This window comes from Hemiscyllium ocellatum, chromosome 42 (assembly GCF_020745735.1).
Source record: "Hemiscyllium ocellatum isolate sHemOce1 chromosome 42, sHemOce1.pat.X.cur, whole genome shotgun sequence".
Classification (NCBI taxonomy): domain Eukaryota; kingdom Metazoa; phylum Chordata; class Chondrichthyes; order Orectolobiformes; family Hemiscylliidae; genus Hemiscyllium; species Hemiscyllium ocellatum.
Window position 1 is genome coordinate 1,725,500 of NC_083442.1, and position 21,648 is coordinate 1,747,147.

Below are 21,648 nucleotides of genomic sequence, written 5' to 3' on the forward strand. Positions count from 1 at the left end.
GTCTGTGTGTCCTCTCTGCATCTCGGTGAGTATATATGTTTGTGTGTTTATGTCTGTGTGTCTGTGTGTGAGTCTGTGTGTGTGTGTCTGTGTGTGTTTCTATCTGTGTATGTGTCTGTGTGAGTGTGTCTGTCTATCTGTCTGTGTTTGGATGGTGCTGTGAGCTGCTGCCCTCCCTCTGTCCCTCCCAAACTGAACCCCTGATGATTTTTACCATCCACTCTCACCTGTGCAGTGGTGTGGGGAGCCCAGCAGAGACTGTCAGAAAGGTCAACAGGTCTGACACCATCTGTGGACAGAAATGAAAGGACACTTCGTCAGATCTCGTATCAGGGGGATATTACATAACGTTAGCACCATAGACACTGCAGACACACCTCAGACTAATACACACAGATATGCACACACTAACACAAAGATATAGAGACACTTACTAATACACAGAAACAAATACAGACATGGGATGTCTGTCAGTATTTCTCCTGCTCCACTGTGACCTTGTCAATATTTCACTTACTCTGTCTGGTGTGAGTCAGTACTTAACTCGGTCCCCGGGGAGTGTGTTAGTATTGCACTTGTTCACAATAGCGAGTGAGTCTGTATTTCTGTGTGGAGTGTGACTGTAGGACAATTTTAATGTTTGCAGATACCATACCTGGACTAATTATAGTGTGTGGAGGACAGTGTGGAACTCAAGCAGAACAGTGACACATTGGCGTAGTTGTCAGGTTTATGGAAGATCAGGATCAATGCACAGCATTGTGAGGTGATGCATCTTGGAAGGAATAACTCTGAAAGTCAATATAAAACATTCTGTACCATTATAAAGCGGGTGTAGGAGCCAAGGAAACTTGGTGAATATGAGTACAGATTATTGAAGATGTCAGGGCAAGTGGGGAGAGCAGAAAATAGTTTCAGCACCTGAGATGTTTACAGGAGGAAGTGTAGGAGCTCCGTTCGTGGAAGGCGGTGGTGACGATGAGTTGCCAGCCCACCCTCCTGCCCACCGAGACCATGGGGATTCCATTTATACCAGTTCGACACAAAAGGGAGATGTCATCAGGGCCACCGCTTCTATGTTGTGCCGCGAGTAAACGGAGCTGCTAGTGGGTTTAAAGTGAGAATTGCCCTTCACTGAACATTGCTCCTTACTCGGTTGGTGGGACGTGGATGTTTCAGAATCTCCACACGAGGCGTCCCAGTCCTGTCCGGCTCGTACCAGGGTCCTCCACACATGGCGGGGGGAGGGGGGAATGTAACGATATCGGGCGCTCCACCATCCCTCTTGGCCCTTTCTGTCCCATTCCAGGCTGTTTCTCCTGGAATGGGAGAAAGGGAGGGAGGGTGGGTGGGGTGGGTGGCCCTGCTGTTAGTGCTGGTGTACGTGGGGGACATGGAGAGGTGTCCGGAGACAGTCAGTCCACAGTGTTGTATCTATTCAGTGTTATTGGTGTGTGTGCCGGGGCGGGTCTGGGGGGGGGGCGTGGGGGGGGAGGTAAAGTGAATGGGGAGAGAAAGAGAAAGAGGGAGGGAGAGAGAGAGAGAGAAAGAGAGACTGTAAGCGGTAATAAGAGTGGTGGAGCATGAGCTTTGTTCGGGGAGTAGGTGCTATAGCAGATATACAGTGAGTGTGAGGGAGCAGAGAGAATACATTGACCCTTATTCTGACAGAATGGGGAAGGTTCATGATGCTTGCCCTGTATTGCTGGACATTTCCTCAGACTGCAGATACTGCACTGAGCTGGGTGGCGATCTCAGACCATGCTCTCTGGGTCTGGTAGTGTGGCCTACTCAGGGAAAAGAATTGTCCTCCTCTGTACGATCCCATTCACCAGGACTTCCATAACTTTGTTGACAAACCGTGGTGTAAATGTCTCTTATCTGCCATGCTCGGGGTAAACTGTGCAGGACAGCTCCAAACAGAGAAACAGTGTGCCCATTGACCTTTTGATGATGGCACCAGTGCCAGCGATCACGGAATATTTACAGTCATGCGGGCATTGATGAGTACCTCCAACCATGAAAGAAATTGAGCTGGCATTGAATGACAGGATCGCCATGGGGTGGGGTAGATAGCTAACGAGGTGAGTTCGATGAGATATCACCAGGAAACCAGTTCAGTCTCATACAGACAATCCTTCTGTCATACTCAGTGAAAATGACACTGAGGCAAAATATTCAGCCCAATGTGTCGAAGACTCTGCTGACCCTCTTTCCAGTTAAAAAGCTGCAGAACAAATGTCCATCCAATACTCTCCATCATCTGACCTCACACCAATATCCAGTTTACCCATCATTCCTGGAAACATTGGCTCAAGTTGCAGGATACTGTTGAAATGTCTTCATTTCAGCATTCTGGATCCTGGGAACACATCCTTCCATGAAATTGTCTCTCAGTCTCGCTCCGTCTATTCCCCAAAACCCTCCCATGTGTTGATACTTAAACTGATTCCCCCGCCATCTCTCTATGGCAGTGATGTTCACACTCACTACACCCCTGTGTCATGGCAAAATGGAGATATGGAGCTGGAGGAAGTTGCACATCCTGTCACTTCCAACATGGGCTGCAAGTTTCCCAACGTTGGGCAGTGATCTAACACAATGTTCTAATGTAGTGAACAATGCATTTGGTTGATGGACACAGTTCCACACCTTGGTCGCATATCTCATCTGGGTTTATAGAACAAAACACTGCTGTGGCCAGCGTACCTTTCCACTCTGGGTAGATTGTCATTGTATTGCACAGCACACCAGCCCGGTTTGCACAGTGCTCCCTGCTGAACACATATGTCATCTGGGTTTATAGAACAATGGACTGCCATAGTACGCACAGTCTTCCACTGTGGACTGATTGCTGGGTGGTGTTCAGCAGTACACTAGCCTGGTCTGTGCAGTGCTCCATGCTGAACAGATATCTCTTCTGGGTTTATGGTGTCTGGTCTGGTTCGCTGAGGTGGATTTAAAATGTGGTATAACTAATACTTTCAGTTGATATGGTAATGCCTTTATTTTTGTTCTCATTCATATGATTGGACCCTCCAAATTCTGATTCCTCCAGCCAGTCACATTCTTCAGTCTACCTCCATCGTTCGCCAGCATGTTGTCAATGAGTAATTATCCAGTTTCAATGTGAATAATTATTCTGTCTATTTCCTGGTTGTTGGCATTGCTCACCCTGGAGCATCGGGATTCACTGCAATAAACCTCAGAGAGGTCACTCCTCAGAACCAATGCTCCAGGAAATATAGCCCTAGCCCATTCATACTCTCCGCATAGCTCAACATCACTCGCCACCACCACCCTCCCCAAAACTGTCAATAAATTTGGAAATCGTTTCTGCACTCTTTCAAGCTTAACAATATCTTTCCTACAACAGTGAGAACAGAATTAAAGGCAGTATTACAGAACTGGCTAAACCTAGCGTGTAGGCAAAAGTGAATATTGCAGATGCGGGAGGTTAGATTCAGGAGTGTGGTGCTGGAAAAACACAGCATGTCAGGCAACATCTGAGGAGCAGGAAAACCGATATTTGCAGCTAAAATCCGATTCGGATGCTGCCAGCCCTGCTGTGCTTTTCCAGCACCATACTCTGAACCCAATGTATATCCCACATGGCCTGTTTCTTCAAAGACAGCAATTTCCCCTCCCACATGGACGACGATGCCATCCAGAGCATCTCATCCACTTCTCTTATCTCTCCCTTCAACATTTACCCCTCCAAACTGAATAGGGAAAGAACACCCTGTTCCTGACCTTTCACCCCACCAAGATACAACACAGTATCCTCCCCCATTTGCGCTACCTACAAACAAACCCCACCACCAGGAATATATTTCCTTCCCCACCCCGATCTACATTCCATAAAGAACATTCCCAGTGCTGGTCCCTTGTCGGGTCCACGTCACCCACCAACTCACCCTCCATTCCTGGCATCTTCCCCTGCCACCGTAAAAATTGGCAAACCTGCATCCTCACATCGGTGCGAGACCCCAATGGATCCCTCCACACCATTCGGAGTTTTATCTCACTTCTCATTTATCTCTTACCATCTTTGGGCGACAAGCCTCATTCCAGATGAAAAGCTTACAAAAGAAATGTCGATGCTACTCTGATGCTGCCTGACCTGCTGTGCTTTTCCAGCACTATATTCTCGACGTTGATCCCCAGCATCTGCAATCCTCACTTTCTCCCTTGAGTTAATGTATCCAGACATTTCCCCACCAGACATCTTTTGCAGGTGGCCTGTTATTTTATCCCTGTCCACTTGACAAACAGAGTCGGACAAATACAGCCCTGCAGTGCTCTGGCAATACTCCCACTTACACGGAAAAAGTTAAAAAAAGAAAGGTTTATAGTCCATCCGTCAGAAAACCTCATCCATTCCATCCGGACTGAGTAAATATTCCCTTTTATTGCGATATGAAATGTTATACAAGGAAGGGGTTAACTGAACCTGTTTGTTCAGTGACTGTGATTAATGTCAGTCTCCATGTCTTGTAATTATCCCAGTGTAAGGTATCTTCCAATGATAAATGGGCTTCATTCAATGTGTTATGACATAGTATGAGCTCGAGCATCACCGATAGCACTGACAAGGATCAGCAGCACCAGAGAGAGTGGGAGGAGCGATCAGAAACCGAGGATATTTGACTGGAACGTTCCAACAGTGGATCAGAATCTGAGAATATTGGACTGAAATGTTATAACAATGGACAGGAGTTTATCCGGTTATGTTTGGTCTCTTTCAACATATTATGATTGGTTATCATTATCATCACGGATCTATTATGCTCTTCGCATTATTCAATATTTTTATTATCCTGTCTTGTCGATCGTTGGGGTCCCCGGTAAGTCTCACCACCCAGACATTTTTTTTCTATAACCCTGTTATGACTGCATTACTGTTCTTTTATGTAGTCTTCACTTCTTGCCACTTTTATTGTTCACGTTGACACTCTGAATCCAGATATTCACTCTGCAAACCGCTACTAATGGCACCATTGAACTTGTTCAATTACTGTCTCCCTCCTTGCTTCTGGCAGTGTCACTCATGAGTCTCTACGTTGACCTGATCATGTTCAGATGTGAACCATTGTCTCTCAGGAGAAAGTGAGGACTGCAGACGCTGGAGATCAGAGCTGAAAATGTGTTGCTGGAAAAGCGCAGCAGGTCAAGAAGCATCTAAAGAGCAGGAAAATCGACGTTTCGGGCATGAGCCCTTCTTCCTGATTCTCCAGCTCTTGGATGCTGCCCGACCTGTTGCGCTTTCCAGCAACACATTTTCAGCTCATTGTCTCTCACTCCTGTTATATAAATATTGGGAGCGTGGAGGTCATTGTCCTCTATTATCTTTACAAACTCCATTTCCTTCCTGGACAACCATCCCATCCTGGCCTATATCTTTTTTCATTCATTTGTGGGACTTGGGTGTTGCTGGCTGGCCAGCATTAATAGTCCATCTCGATTTGCTCTTGAGAAGGTGATAGTGAGCTTCGTTCTTAAATTGCTGCAGTACACATGTTGTGGGTTGACCCACAATGCCATTAGGGAGGGCAATCCAGGATTCTCACCCAACGACTGTGAAGGCACAGCGGTGGTAAGTGGCGTGGAGGGGAACTTGCATGTTGTGATCGAAACTGCCGAATCACAACTGCGGTGATCCCTTTGACCATGAGCTGATTTCTGGTACCATTCCGTGACCATTATTAATTTTAACTACTCACTGCTCCAGAATGTACTTCACTGGCTTAAACCATCTGCTGTTTGAAACGTGGGCTGTGTAATACAGATTTAATGATGACAATATTTGCTGCTGACACTCTTGAGTTGAAACCTGCAGAAACAAACATGATTCGAATTCAGACCGAAATCCCATCCATCTGTCTTTCATGTGTGCACACGAATCAAGATCGCTATTGTGTGTGGCAATGCCTTTATTTTAATATTTTCAAACACTTTCACTCATTTGTCCATGAAACAACCCTCAGTCTCTCTGTCTCGATATCCAAATCCCTGCCAGTTGTTCATATTTAACCTGGTTTCCTTTAAGTGTATTTTCTTTCAAGGAATAATTTTCACATTCAACCACCCCAAATACACGCCCTCCCAACCCCCCACCCCAACACACACACACACACACACACGCACACACGCGCGCGCACACACACACACACACACTCCTTATACTGGTCCAGTGGAGATAGACATCTTCCCCTGCTGTGTGTATTTGATGCGTGTATCGTTCCCATATGGTAGTAAAGGTTTGCAGTTCTCCTCATGCTCGGCAGATAATCCAGATTACTGAACAATGCACTAGCGTGGCCTACTCAGCTCTCCATGTTGGTCTGTCATCTTGTCCCAGCTAATGTTGTTTGAAGTGTTCTGTGAAACCGATTCAGAACTTGATGAAACAAATCATTTCAGCTGATCTGAAAATAACTTTATTCAATGTTATTCTTATAATTTCGTACTCTAAAGGTTTCATCCTCCATTAGTCCCACTGCCCTTTCCTTTTCAGCATATTTCCACAACATGTTCTCAGTTAATTAACTGTTTCCATATTTAATGTGAATCACTCTGTTCCTCTGTATCTTTCCCTGGCCTTGATCTTGGTTGAAAATGTGTTGCTGGAAAAGCGCAGCAGGTCAGGCAGCATCCAAGGAGCAGGAGAATCGACGTTTCGGGCATGAGCCCTTCTTCAGGAAATTCATGCCCGAAACGTCGATTCTCCTGCTCCTTGGATGCTGCCTGACCTGCTGCGCTTTTCCAGCAACACATTTTCAGCTCTGATCTCCAGCATCTGCAGCCTTCACTTTCTCCTTGGTTTTTGTTTCCCGAGTGTATCAAGTGCTGGTATTGTGAAGTGCAGAAACAATGAATTAGTATGTATCATGTTGCTGTTCACATTCCGGTGTGTCCCATGTGGTGCTCCATGGACAACGGAGTAGGGTGGTGTGTCGGGCTGTTGTTCACTTTACGGTGAGTCCCATGTGCTGCTCCATGTTGGATAGGGGTTTTAGCAGCTTTGAAACTGCGCCTGTCCACTGAAATGTGTGTTTGTCCCTTTGAACTGATCGTGCAAGACTGAATGGCCTTGGGTGTGTCTTTTTGCCAAGGGATGTATTTATGGGATGATAGTACATTGCAATAGTTCATTAGTAGAAGGTACTGTATCTCTTATTCTGATAAGATTTCCAGTAGTTAAGTTATTCTTTATTCCTCTTCTTTTTGTATATGTTATTATTACAGATTTTAAATAAATGGTGTGTTGCTTTAAGCTGTGTGGTTTGACCAGCAGCATCACATCTGTAACACTCATTTCGCATCTACCTTTACTATAAGACAAGGTTAGCGTTCAGGTTCCAAACTGAAAGTATTTTAAAGCAGTCTGATCTGGTCCATAGCAAACGTTGCAATCTTGTCTGGTTCGAAATCAGCAATACCAAATTGGGTTCAGAATTAGAATCCCTACAGTACGGAAACAGGCCATTTGGCCCAATAAGTCCACACCAACCCTCTGTAAGAAAAGGAGAAATAATTACAGCTGTGCCTTGGCATTTAAAATTTGATTGAAACACCATCAGAATTTTTGGAAATGGCTGGAATTCAATTGTGGATGAGGCAGCTTGAACACAAAAAGGAATTGAAAGAGTTTGAAATACAATTAAAAGTAGAATTAAAAGAAAAGGAGAGGACTATGAAAGACAGAAAAATAAAGAAGAAAAGTAGAAAGAGGGAGAGAGTTTCAACTTCAAAAGTTAACAATTTGACTTATAAAGCAGAGATGAAGGTAGATGGTACACTGACACGGGAGGATAGTGAGAAGGAGCAGATCTATGGTAGCCAAAAGCCTGGTGGGGATCTGTTTAAAAACATCCAGTCATTGTATACATTTGATGAGAGGGATGTAAAAGCCCTTCCAATTCGAGAAAGTGGCCAAACGAATGCACTGATCAGTGACCATATGAATTTAGTTGATCCAAACAAAGCTAGTATGTATAAGGAGTGAGGTATTTGCATCCCGATCGAAGGAGGCATCTGGCCAGTATGAGAGGGTGAAGAAAGCAATCTGAAGTGCATATGAGCTTATGCCAGAAGCACACAGAAAGCATTTTAGGAATCTAAAGTGGCATCCCTGGTTAAACGTACATTGAGTTTGAAAGAATCAAACAAACTAATTTTGAAAGGTGGGTAAGGGTATTAAAAAGAGAACAATCTATTAAACTCTTAGGGATATTCTTACTTTGGAGTAGTTCAAAAATTCACTTCCTGCAGTCGTGAGAGCTCGTGTGGAAGAGCAGAGAGTTACAATGGCAAGATTAGAAGCTGAAATGGCTGATGATGATAAGTTGATCCATGAGTTAAAGTTTGGCTTCTGTTAGGCATTGAGAAGAATATGCAAGACCTTCTTAAAACATATACCTGTGAGAGTAAGGTTTACGTGTGTAGGCCAGGAGTAGCAGGTAAAGAGTTTACAGCATTGAGAGGTACAGAAGCATGTAATTGTTTTATTCTGAGACATGAGGAGACTTGTCATTGAGAAGGATTTTTGGAGAGATGAGATTTGCTCCTTTATGTAATGTGCGGTTGGAGTGTCCGGTGAAACCATCAACAGAAATATTCCACAATTGGGAAAGAGGCCTTGAGCTTGGCCTTATAACATTTCAGCATTTAACTTGTAAATAACGTGTCTGAGACAAATCGTTATATTGATCACAACACCTAAACATTTTTGGAGAAATTTAAGGAGAACACTTCCAGTCTGCTCAGACAGCACTTAGTATTGAAGCCATCCAATTTGGAAGTTATACAGGTGACTGGACGAGAAAACGTGTTTGCTGATAAGGTATCAAGACTTGGATGAAGAAAGACAGAGGCGTTCTGTGGCAGGAGTAAACTGATTGAAATAGAATAGAGTTGTGAATGTTTGCATGCGTAGTGTCAATAGAATATATATATATATAGTAGTCTGCTGTAACAGTAAGAAAAAGGGGTTTAAAATGATGCTACTTGTGAATATTGATGGGTCTTTTTTTAAAGTGGAAGGTGTGACGATATTGTCACTTTAAAAAGATTATTTTCTTATGGTTTTTTTTTTGAAGAAATTACTTAAATAGAGGAATGCCGAACTGCTGCCTGAAAATGGCAGAAGTAAATAACTCAGGAGGCCTTTATGATTTATTAAACTGGTGGGAACAATGGAAGGGAAGTGACAGCTCTCTCAGACCAGGTCTTCTCGTTTTGTTTTTAGCTGAAGCAATCAGAAGCTGCTGGGGATCCCAGAAGGGTTGTAGGTTTCAAAACACGATTGCAAGCTGCTTATCCCTCTGAAAACTCTCTTGAAGTTGCTTCCTCCTGGATTGGAGAACTGCACATAAGATTCTGAGTTTGAATTTACCTTTTTGTCAAGGGGCATGTTTATGGGATGTTCCTGTATTAGAACAGTTAATGAGTAGAAGGTACTGTATCAATTGTTTGCGTAAGTGTTCCAGTAAAGAAGCTATCCCCAGTTGTTCATCTCTTTGATTGTGGTTTAACTAGAGTGTTTGAATGGATTGCATTTTGCTTAATGTTGAACGGGTTGGCCCGTCACAACACATCAGAAACATCCAATTCACATCTGCGTTTAAAAAAACAAAAATATTTTGTGGTGGTCTGGCCTGGTGTATAACACTTGCAGCTGAGGGGCTTCTGACTGTCTCCTGTTATTGAAATGTTCGTGGAGATGCTGGGGATGGTTTGCTGGAGGTTGTGCTGTGAGATGCCTCAGACATTCAGGGATACCAGAGGATTTTGTGATCCAACTCTGAATGGAGCATGGGAACTGTAGTTACAGCATCTGGGTCTGTAACATGAACAACAAATGGATCACAGGCTGCAGAGACGGGAAGCTCTGAAACCACAGAGTGAGTGTGTGTGGGGAAAGGGATCTGCTGTATCCACTCCGGGTTTTCCAAGACCAGCTACCCAAGGGACACTTAATCCAGGAGCAGGGTGTGAAGGGTCCCTGACTGAACAACGAACTGTTCACAGAGCTGTGTCACCTCCGTCAACACGACCTGCAGCTTCACACCAGGGGGAGGACGGTACTGCCAGTGGCTGTTAGTGTCACTGATGCATTCATCTTCTATGATCTGGAACGTTTCAGGCAGGAGTGCATGACATATCGGTCATCTCCCAGCATTTCATCACCAATGTCACCGTTCAGTGATGGAGGATCTATGTGGTGGATGACGTGAATGTTTTCGCCTCAGCAGGGTGTATCCTTTTTTTCCCAATATAATAGGATTCCCGATGGTGTACATAGCCCTATAGGGTTCCAAGTCAATGAGGAGAGGTAGAAGAACTGAAGGAACTCTCACTTCATTAATGTTGCAGTGTGCCCATGCACAATACATCATGTTGGTGAATACCCCTGTCCTGGCAGCAACCACAGCCTCTTCATTCAGAAAAAGCCATTCCCATCGTACTCGGATGTCCATTTTGGAAATAAAGGATGGAATCTCAGATAAAGGCTGTCCTCTTCATACACAGCTCAAAACACCACCCCACCCCTCCCCCCCACCACTCCGCATCACCCACCAAATGCATAAAAATATCCCGTTTGTACTGACAGCATAGGTGCCACTGTGAGCATCAGATGGATCAACACTTCCCATGTCTGAACGGGCCAGAGTGAAACCTCCAGAACAAGCTGTTTCACTCAGCCCTGTAATCTCTCTCCATTACAGGATAATACCGCCTTATAAACTTCCTGAAACAGATTGCAAGTTGTATATTCAGTTATATTCCACATGGTAAATTATTATTAATTAACTTTACCTGTGTATATCAATTTTCAGACTCTCCACATTCTCTTGATAACTTGCTGTCTTGACAACTCAGTTCAACACCAAACTTAGTAGCAGTATATCAGTTCAACTCCTCCTGATCATTGATTTGGATTGTGAAGAGCTGAGGACTCAGTGTGACTCCACTGGCTACGCTCTGTCGAACTGTTTGAGACTGATTTATCCGGAGTGCCTGCTTCCTATTTGATAACCAGTCCTCCCTCATTCCGGTGTAGCACAGTCGAAAGACTGAATAAGAACAAGGAGCATCAGTCGGCAATCCAGTCCCGCGAGCCTGATCCGCCATTTAATACAATCATGGCTGATGTCAACGAGGCCTCAGTCCCACGTTTCTGGCCGCTCTCCTTATCCCATCATTTACTCAATGTCCCAGCACGCACTGCACTTCGAGACATTGAATTACACAGAGTCACAACCCATTGAGAGAAGTAATTTCTCTTCACTCCGTTTTAAATCTGCTCGGCCTAATGCTAAAACTATGACTCCTTCTTCTAGTTTGTCCCACATGAGGAAATATCCACTCCACACTGACATTGTCAATCACCTTTAACATCCTCCAGACCTCAATGAGGTTTCCTCTCATTTTTCTAAACTCCAGAGAGTATTGGTCTGAATTGCTCAAACTCGCTTCAAAAGACAAATTCATCTCTGGAATCAATCTAATGAATTTGTTCCGAACTACCTTCATTGTAACTACATCCCTCTGCAGTCGGGGTGCTAGAAGTGTACACAGTACGCCAGTTACAGTCTCACTAATACCTTGCAGAGTTGCAGCAATTCTTCCCTTCCTTTATATTCGATTCAGTTAGAATTAAATGCTGAAATTGCACTTGCCTTTCTCATTCCCTGCTGTACCTGCATGTGGGCCTTCTGTGATATGCACAAGTACACCCCGATCCCCCTGCCCGTAGGCACTCGTTAGTTGCTTTCCATTTCCATAACAAGTTCGATTCCTCTGATCGAAATGGATAATGCCATACTGATCCACATTAAATTTAATCTGCAAATGTTGGCCCATTCATCTAAACTCTTCATGTCCATTTGTAAATTTTCTACATCTTCATTGCATCAACCTACTTTGCCACCTGTTTTAGCATCAGCTGAAAATGTGGCTGTCAAGTCTTCTATCCCCTCATCCAAATAATACAATAGATGAGAAATAGTCGGGTCATGCTGTCTGAACTCAAAAGAATCCCAAAAGGTGCCAAGCATTAAACGAAACATCTATTCTATCTCTCTGTATTTTGTTGGCTCACGAGCCCTCTCTCCAAGCGAATAACTTCCTCCCAAACTCATGTTGTCTTATTTTGCAGCTTAACCCTTTGTGAAGCTCTTTAATAAATGCTTTCTCAAATTCTCAGATACTTTACGCCTCCAGGATCCCTATTGTCTACGTTGCTAGTCACATATATAAAGAACTCTATCAAATAAATTCTTTAAAAATCCATGCTGGTTCTGATGTACTCCATTTTGACTTTGCAAATCTCCTGTTGTTAATTAATTAACAGTGGATTCTCACAATTTCTCTTAGTTCCCAACAGTTTGCTCACTAATTTTATTCATTAATGAAGATGATTATCCTAATTCCTACCCTTTCTGTACCTTAATGTTCCCTTTCCAGTGTTCCCGTGGAACAGACACAAAGCTTTAAAAGATCTGCTCCAATCGCTGTGTAAGAGGCATGAGTGTCTGAATGGAATAATTCTGTTCCTGTTTTACACACTCAGTGGACTGAATGCCCACGTCGTGTTCCTACATTAAAGTCTCAATAGACGGAACGTCATCATGTACATATTCAAGACTTGCTTCTCCTCATTCTGATGATACGTCAGGAGCTTGAGGGCTTGTGAAATCTTCCTGTTGCTGCATAACTTTTTGAGGAGCTGAAGGGTCTCTTCATATTCCTTCATAACACTCTCATACTGAACAATTACCTCCTGCATCCCTGAAATGGGATCAAGAAAGCGCTTGGTCTTCTCGTGTTCCCATATAACAGATACTCTTCCTTTCCACAAGTCTCAAATAATTTTATCCCCTTCTCTAATTCTCATGCTGAATAACCTCTTCCAGTCTCATCCAATTCATGTGTTATAGACTTGAGGAGGCTGAATGGGCTGATCCTGTTGCTGTGTAACAGGGTCCTGGTGCTGCACAGCCTCCTCTTGCTCCCATGTTATAAAATCGAGGAGCTTTTTGGCCTCCTCCTTAACTGTCTATCAGGCTCCAGGGGCTGAATAGCCTCATCCTGTTCAGGTGTAACAGGGTCCAAAGCTGGAATATCCTTCTGCTGTCCCTGTGTAACAGGCTGGAGAAGTGGAATGGATTCCTCTATTGACTTGTAATTGTCTTCTGTTGCTAACTCCTTCCGGTGCTCTATGTAAAAATACAATCATCTTTCATTCTCATGAACTCCAATGGGTATTGGATCAATATGATCATCCTTTCCTTATAAGTTAACACCTTCATCGTAGGAATCAGTTGAGAGAACCATCTCTGAGCTGCTTGCAATATAATAACATCGTTTCTTCAGTGAGGAGACTAAATATGTACACCAGACTCCAGGTGTGATCTCACTAGGATACTGGAGAGCAGCAGCAACACTTTACGAGCCGGCTGTAAGGTTCCCACCCAGTTTACAGCAGTCTCAGTTGTACATAGAACATAGAACATAGAAAGATACAGCGCAGTACAGGCCCTTCGGCCCTCGATGTTACACCGACCGAATCCTACCTAATCTACACTAGCCCAATAACTTCCAAATGCCTATCCAATGCCCGCTTAAATGACCATAAAGAAGGAGAGTTCACCACTGCTACTGGCAGGGCATTCCATGAACTCACAACCCGCTGTGTAAAGAATCTACCCCTAACATCTGTCCTATACCTACCACCCCTTAATTTAAAGCTGTGTCCCCTAGTAACACCGAACTCCATTAGCGGTAAAAGGTTCTCAGTGTCGACCCTATCTAAACCCCTAATCATCTTATACACCTCTATCAAATCTCCCCTAAACCTTCTCTTCTCCAATGAGAACAGCCCCAAGTGCCTCAGCCCTTCCTCATAAGATTTTCCTACCATTCCAGGCAACATCCTGGTAAACCTCCTCTGCACTCGTTCCAATGCCTCCACATCCTTCCTATAGTATGGCGACCAAAACTGCACACAATACTCCAGATGAGGCCGCACCAGAGTCTTATACAGTTGCAACATGACCTCAGGACTCCGGAACTCAATTCCTCTACCAATAAAGCCCAGTACAGCATATGCCTTCCTCACAGCACTATTTACCTGGGTGGCAACTTTCAGAGATCTGTGTACATGGACACCAAGATCCCTCTGCTCATCTACACTACCAAATAGCCTACCATTAGCCCAGCAATCCATCTTCTTGTTACTCCTGCCAAAGTGAATGACTTCACACTGAGCTACATTGAATTCCATTTGCCACATTTCTGCCCAGCTCTGCAACTTATCTATATCCCGCTGTAACCTACCACTTCCTTCCTCACTATCCACAACTCCACCGACTTTTGTGTCATCCGCAAACTTGCTTACCCAGCTGTCAAGCCCTTCCTCTAGATCATTTATAAAGATAACAAAAAGCAATGGTCCCAAAACAGATCCTTGTGGTACACCGCTAGTAACTGCACTCCAAGATGAACATAGTCCATCAACTACTACCCTCTGTCTCCTTCCAGCCAGCCAATTCCTAATCCAAACCTCTAATGTATCCTCAATGCCATACCTCCGTAGTTTTAGCATTAGCCTACCATGGGGAACCTTATCGAACGCCTTACTAAAATCCATATACACAACATCTACTGCTTTACCCTCGTCCACTTCCTTAGTCACCTTCTCAAAGAACTCAATAAGGTTTGTGAGGCACGACCTGCCCTTCACAAAACCATGCTGGCTATCCTTGATCACGTTATTCCTACCCAGATGTTCATAAATCTTATCCCTTACCATTCTCTCTAAGACTTTGCCCACCACTGAAGTCAGACTCACTGGCCTATAGTTACTAGGGCTATCCCTACTCCCTTTCTTGAACAAGGGGACCACATTCGCTATCCTCCAGTTCTCTGGTACTATTCCCGTTGACAATGACGACATAAAAATCCAGGCCAATGGCTCTGCTATCTCCTCCCTAGCTTCCCATAGGATCCTAGGGTAAATGCCATCAGGCCCAGGAGATTTATCTATTTTCATCCTCTCCAATATTCCCAGAACCTCTTCCCTGCATATTTCCAGGCCATCCATTCTAATCATTTGTGACTCCATATTCACATCAGCAACAGTGTCCTGTTCCTGAGTGAATACTGATGAAAAGTATTGATTTAGTGTCTCTCCAATCTCCTCCGCCTCCACACACAACTTCCCACTACTATCCTTGACTGGAACGATACATACCCTAGTCATCCTTTTATTCCTGACATACCTATAGAAAGCCTTTGGGTTTTCCCAAATCCTACCAGCTAAAGACTTTTCATGTCCCCTTCTCGCTTCTCTTAGCTCTCTCTTTAGACCCTTCCTGGCTACCTTATAACTCTCTATCTCCCGATCTGAACCTTCACGCCTCATCTTTACATATGCCGCCTTCTTCCCTTTCACAAGGGATTCCAATTCCTTACTAAACCACGGCTGCCTCACAAGGTCCATTACACCATGCCTGACTGGTACATACTTATCGAGGACACGTAGTAGCTGCTCCTTGAACAATCTCCACATCTCATTAGTGTTCTTCTCTTGAAGCCTGTTTTTCCAATCCACACATCCTAAGTCATGCCTCACTGCATCATAATTTCTCTGCCCCCAGTTATAACTCTTGCCCTGCGGCGCACACTTATCCCTCTCCATCACTAAAATAAAAGTCACCGAGTTGTGGTCACTGTCCCCGAAGTGCTCACCTACCTCCAAGTCTAACACCTGGCCTGGTTCATTACCTAGAACCAAATCCAGTATAGCCTCACCTCTTGTTGGCCTGTCTACATATTGTGTCAGGAAACCATCCTGCACACATTGGACAAACACCGACCCATCTAATGAACTCGAGCTATAGCTCTCCCAGTCAATATCTGGGAAGTTAAAGTCCCCCATAACAACCACCCTGCTACCTTCACTCTTTTCCTGAATCATCCTCGCAATATTATCCTCTACTTCTCCTCTACTGCTGTAATACTATCTTTGACAAGTAATGCCACACCTCCCCCTTTTTTACCCCCATGTCTGATCCTACTAAAACATTTAAACCCTGGAACATGCAACAGCCATTCTTGTCCCTGTTCTACCCACGTCTCTGTAATGGCCACAACATCGAAGTCCCAGGTACCAACCCACGCTGCAAGTTCACCTACCTTATTTCTTATACTTCTGGCATTGAAGTATACACACTTCAATCCACCCTTCTGTTTACAGGCACCCTCCTTCGAGATCGCTGCATTATTCATAACCTCCCTACACTCAAGGTCCTGTACCCTAAAGCTACAGTCCAGGTTCCCATGCACCGGCGGAGTTAGTTTAAACCCTCCCAAAGAGCACTAGCAAACCTTCCCCCAAGGATACTGGTGCCCCTCAGGTTCAGGTGTAGACCATCCTTTTTATAGAGGTCCCACCTTCCCCAGAAAGAACCCCAGTTGTCCAGAAACCGGAAACCCTCCCTCCTGCACCATCCCTGTAGCCACGCATTTAACTGCTCTCTCTCCCTATTCCTCGACTCTCTATCACGTGGCACGGGTAACAAACCAGAGACTACAACTCTGTTTGTTCTAACTCTGAGCTTCCAACCTAGCTCCCTGAAAGCCTGTCTGACATCCTCACCCCTCTTCCTACCTATATCGTTGGTGCCAACGTGGACCACGATCTGGGGCTGCTCCCCCTCCCCCTTAAGGACCCGGAAAACACGATCAGCGACATCACGTACCCTTGCACCTGGGAGGCAACATACCAAACGTGAGTCACTGTCGCCCCCACAAAACCGTCTGTCTGTACCCCTCACTATCGAGTCCCCAAGAACTATCGCTCTACCTTTCTCCACCCTTCCCTTCTGAGCAACGGGGCCAGGCTCCGTGCCAGAGGCCTGAACCTCGTTGCTTGCCCCTGGTAAGTCATCCCCCCCACAAGTATCCAAAACGGTATACTTGTTCTTGAGGGGTATGACCGCAGGGGGTCCCTGCACTGGCTTCCTCCTCCGACTCCCCCTCACTGTCACCCATCTATCTTGAACTTTCGGAGTAACTACTTCCCTAAAGCTCTGATCTATGACCCTCTCTGCCTCCCGAATGATCCGCAGTTCATCCAAATCCAGCTCCAGTTCCCTAACACGGGCTTGGAGGAGCTGGAGATGGGTTCACTTCTTGCAAGTGTACTCAGCAGGGACGCTAATGACTTCCCTCACCTCATACATGTTGCAAGAGGAACATTGCACTGCCTGCACTGCCATCCCTCTAAAAAGCTAGCTTTCTTTAAAAAAAAACTAAATGTAAAGAAACCAAACAAGCAAAACGCAGCACTTACCTGCTTGCCGCAACGGGTCTTATTATTTAGGTTACAGGAGGAGGGCGGGTGGGAGGCTCTTCTGCCGAAGTGCCTCGGGTTACACGCCTGCGCGTTTAAATAGAGAAAAAACCCTACCCAGGTAACCTAGCAACACAAGCCTCCGAGTCTACCCGGCGTTTTTTTTAAAAAAACTTTTTAAACTTTTAGTTTAAAAAAGTTTTTAAAAAAGTTAAGTACTGGAACTTACAACTTAAATTTTTAGTTTTTAAAACAAAATAAGAAAAACAAAGAACTGGAACTCACCCTGGACTTCGAACCGGACAAACAGCCGTCACGTGATCCTCCGAGAAACTGAGGCATACAGCTCGCCTGCGCGTTTAAATAGAGAAAAAAACCCTACCCAGGTAACCTAGCAACACAAGCCTCCGGGTCTACCCGGCGTTTTTTTAAAAAAAACTTTTTAAATTTTTAGTTTAAAAAAGTTTTTTAAAAAGTTAAGTACTGGATCTTACAACTTAAATTTTTAGTTTTTAAAACAAAATAAGAAAAACTAAGAACTGGAACTCACCCTGGACTTCAAACTGGACAAACAGCCGTCACGTGATCCTCCGAGAAACTGAGGCCTACAGCTCGCCTGCGCGTTAAAATAGAGAAAATCCCTACCCAGGTAACCTCGCAACACAAGCCTCCGGGTCTACCCGGCGTTTTTTTTGTCTGGGGGAAATACACAGCATTGCTGAGAGACCATTCTCCATCTCTTCTCCACCAGCATAATGGGAGATCTAGTGAAAATACCACAATGACACTTGAGAATAACGACCAACGTGACGAGATTATTTCAACGTCCACAAAAGCCTCACGAAATGTTTCACCTGAATCTACCATTAATCTCCTCAGAGACCACATCGCTCAGATTCCACAGAACCTGGTAAGGTGGAGCTTAGAGACAGCAAGGAGAAACAAACATTGATGGAAGTTATATATCAAAGTGAAAGCTGCAATACAAACGTTGCGTATGTTATAAAACAGGGAAGTATATACGTATTTTTGTGGGTACTACTGTGAGAATCACCAGCTGCAATCTGCGACTAAACTGTGTTAACCTATGCGAATGCTACTGCTGGGAAAAACGGATTTCATGACCATGTTTGAGATGGTTTCCTTTAACAGTATTTTGAGCACTGACGTAGAGGTCAGGCAGTTTTCGATTTGATGTTGTGTGATCATAAGAGCTAATTAAAAAACACTGTTGTAAAGGAGGTGCTGGGAATATTAATCATAATGTATTGAATTGTTTCTGACTTCTGAATACAAAAGTTTTTTTTGGAATTGTGGTTATAAACCTGAGTCATGCAAGTGATGAATGTATGAGGGGCAAATTAGCTTCAGTGAATTGGAGAAGTACATGAAAAAGATTTACTGGCAGACAGACAATGGTGGTTGTTTAAATAAACACCTTAAAATGTACAATATGCACATGTCCACCACAGGGCAAACAGCAAAAGGGTAAGGTGACTTAAAAATAGTTAACAAAAGAAGTTAAATATTGCGTTAGATCAAAGGAAGCAGCTCAGAAAATGCCAGATATTGTGGTAAGCAATGGATTCAGAAATATGTGGGACCCAGCAAAGGAGGATCAATAAACTGATAAGAAAACCAAAAAGAACAAGAATACAAACTAACAAGGAACATAAGGATCACCAAACGCTCATCTTGATACTTGCTGGGAAAGTGACGGTAAGACACGTGTGGATTGGGGAATATCCATACAAGATTATTTCTTGCAGAGAACTAGGTAATTACACAGAAACTAAACAAATAACTTCATGTCTATTTTATTAGAGGCAAGATTAACTGATGGAGAAACGCAGTTTGTGTTCTCCAGTGAATGCCAAAATGAAAGGAGATCGCATTGAAGCTGAGAAAGTTCTCACAGAGAGACGGACTTACACAGCGGCAGGGAAAATTGCTGCCAGGCAAGGTTAGGGAGAACCCCCGTACATTGATCAGAACAGAATAACCAGGAAACAACTAGGGCCCTTAAAGACCAAGGGAGCACTCTGTGTGTGAAGCTGGAGAACATTGATCGATTATTACATGAGAGCTCCATATCTGTTTTATTTGGGAGAAGGAGATTGCAGGGACAGAGTTCAAGAAGATGGATTGGGAAGCTCTTGAACAGACTGATATAAGATGCGAGCAGGGATCGGAGGATTTGGCTGGTATAAAATTGGACTGATTGCCAGATCTGGGTGAGTTGTACCACAGGTTGCTTTGGAGACAAAGGACAAAAGGCCCTGAGTTAAATACTTAAGTTGAATCTGGCCACAGTGAAGTTGGCGATGCCAGATGACTGGAGCACAACTAAGTGGTCCCACTTTATGGGAAGGGTGGTGGAAATAGACCGGGGAATTGTAGACCAGTCAGTATTAGATCAGTGTTTGGCCAAGTATTGGAGAAAATAGGACAGGAGAAAATTGATCTTCATTTAGAGAAGCAAGGTTTGATCAGGGATAGTCAGCATAACATCATCAGGGGAAGCCATTCCAAATGAAATTTATTGTATAGTTTCGAGCATGGTGTTTATATGGTTTTCCAACAAGGTCATTGACAAAGCTCCATATGGGAAACTGATTTTAAAAAATCATGATATCAAGCGTAACTGAGTGAGTTACATCAAACATTGTCTTAGTTTCAAGAGACAGAGGGTGGTGGCGGAAGGCTGTCTGTGTAACGGGAGACCAGTGTCTGCTGGTGTACCACAGGGATCAATGCTCTGTCCATTATTATTTGTGGCATTCATAAATGATTTAGATGCGAATGCGTAGGGGGTTGGGGGAGTGTGATAATTAAGTTTGTGTTTGACAGAAAAATTGGCCGGGTGGTTGGCAGTGAGGAAGATATTACAGGAAGATACAGATGGAATGTTCAGATGGCCAGATGGAAAGTAACCCTGATAAATATGAGGTGATAGACTTTGGAAGAAGGAACCAAAAATAGGGGTATGCAAATGAATGGCAGCACACTGGGAAGCTCAGAGGGTGTTTCTCCACAGATCCCTGACTGTGATTGCACAGGTTAACAAGTTAGGGAATAGGTGAGGACTACAGATGTTTGAGATCAGAATCACGAAGTGAACTTCTGGAAAAGCACAGTCAGTCAGGCAGCATCCAAGGGGCAGGAGAGTTGACGTTTCGAACATAAGTTTTCATCAGGAATGATGGCCACATTCCTGATGAAAAGCTTATTCTCGAAACATCGACTTTCCTGCTTCTCAGATACTGGCTGATCTGCTGTGCTTTTCCAGCAACACACATTTTGACTGAGGTTAATAGGTTAGTTAAGAAGGCAGAGGGAACCGTAGGCACAACCTTCATTCCCCAACATGTACATTATCAGAGATATACAAGTCTATGGCTAGACCAAGATGGAATACTGTGTATAATTCTGGGAACCTTATTGCAGGAAGGATGTGATTGTAGTGGAGAGGTGCAGAGGTGATTCACCGGGATGCTCCCTGGAGGGGAGCATACCAGCTATGGAGAGAGGCTGGGTAAGCTCGGGTTGTTTACTTTGGAGCAGAGAAGGCTGAGGGAGAGATGATTCAGTAGGATACGATTACAAGAGAGATTTTCAGAAAGATTTTTGCTGAAGTCCCAAGCCCAGTGTGCAAAATCAAATCTTGTGGGATTGTGGTGAATATTTGGACATGTTTTCAGAATGGGTCAGCTGGCAGGAAAGACTGAGTAAAAGTTTTTGATTTTGATTTTTATGACCAGGCGCATTTTACATGATCAATACAACAAAATGCAGTGAAAAGCTTTCACGTGTTGCCACAAAGTGGTGACAATTGAAGAAAATGGAATAAAGGGAGAATACAGCTTGAAGAGAGTTGATGAGTTGTGAAACAGCTCTTCACTATGGACCACCCCTGCAACCCAATCCCTCCAAGACAGCTACTTCACCATCTACACCAGACCCCAGCAACATTGAAGATGCTGATTCTCAGGCACCATCTTTGCCATTGGGCAGATACTCCTTCATCACGGGCTTGTTGCCCTCTGTGCCAGACCCTTCCAATGTCAGAGACATGTCTCTTACTGCTGGACCCACCTCACCGACGTTACCATGATGGCCTTCCACTGTCAGCTTCACCATCACCAGTGCAGGACCCAATAATCAACAAGTCTCTAATCCTCAGGCATCACTCTCTGCTGCTGGCCCCTATCATATCCACGTTGCCTCTGCTGATGTAGCCGCTGCCAATTCCACGTACTGTGCTTACTCCGGAAAAGTAAGTAAGG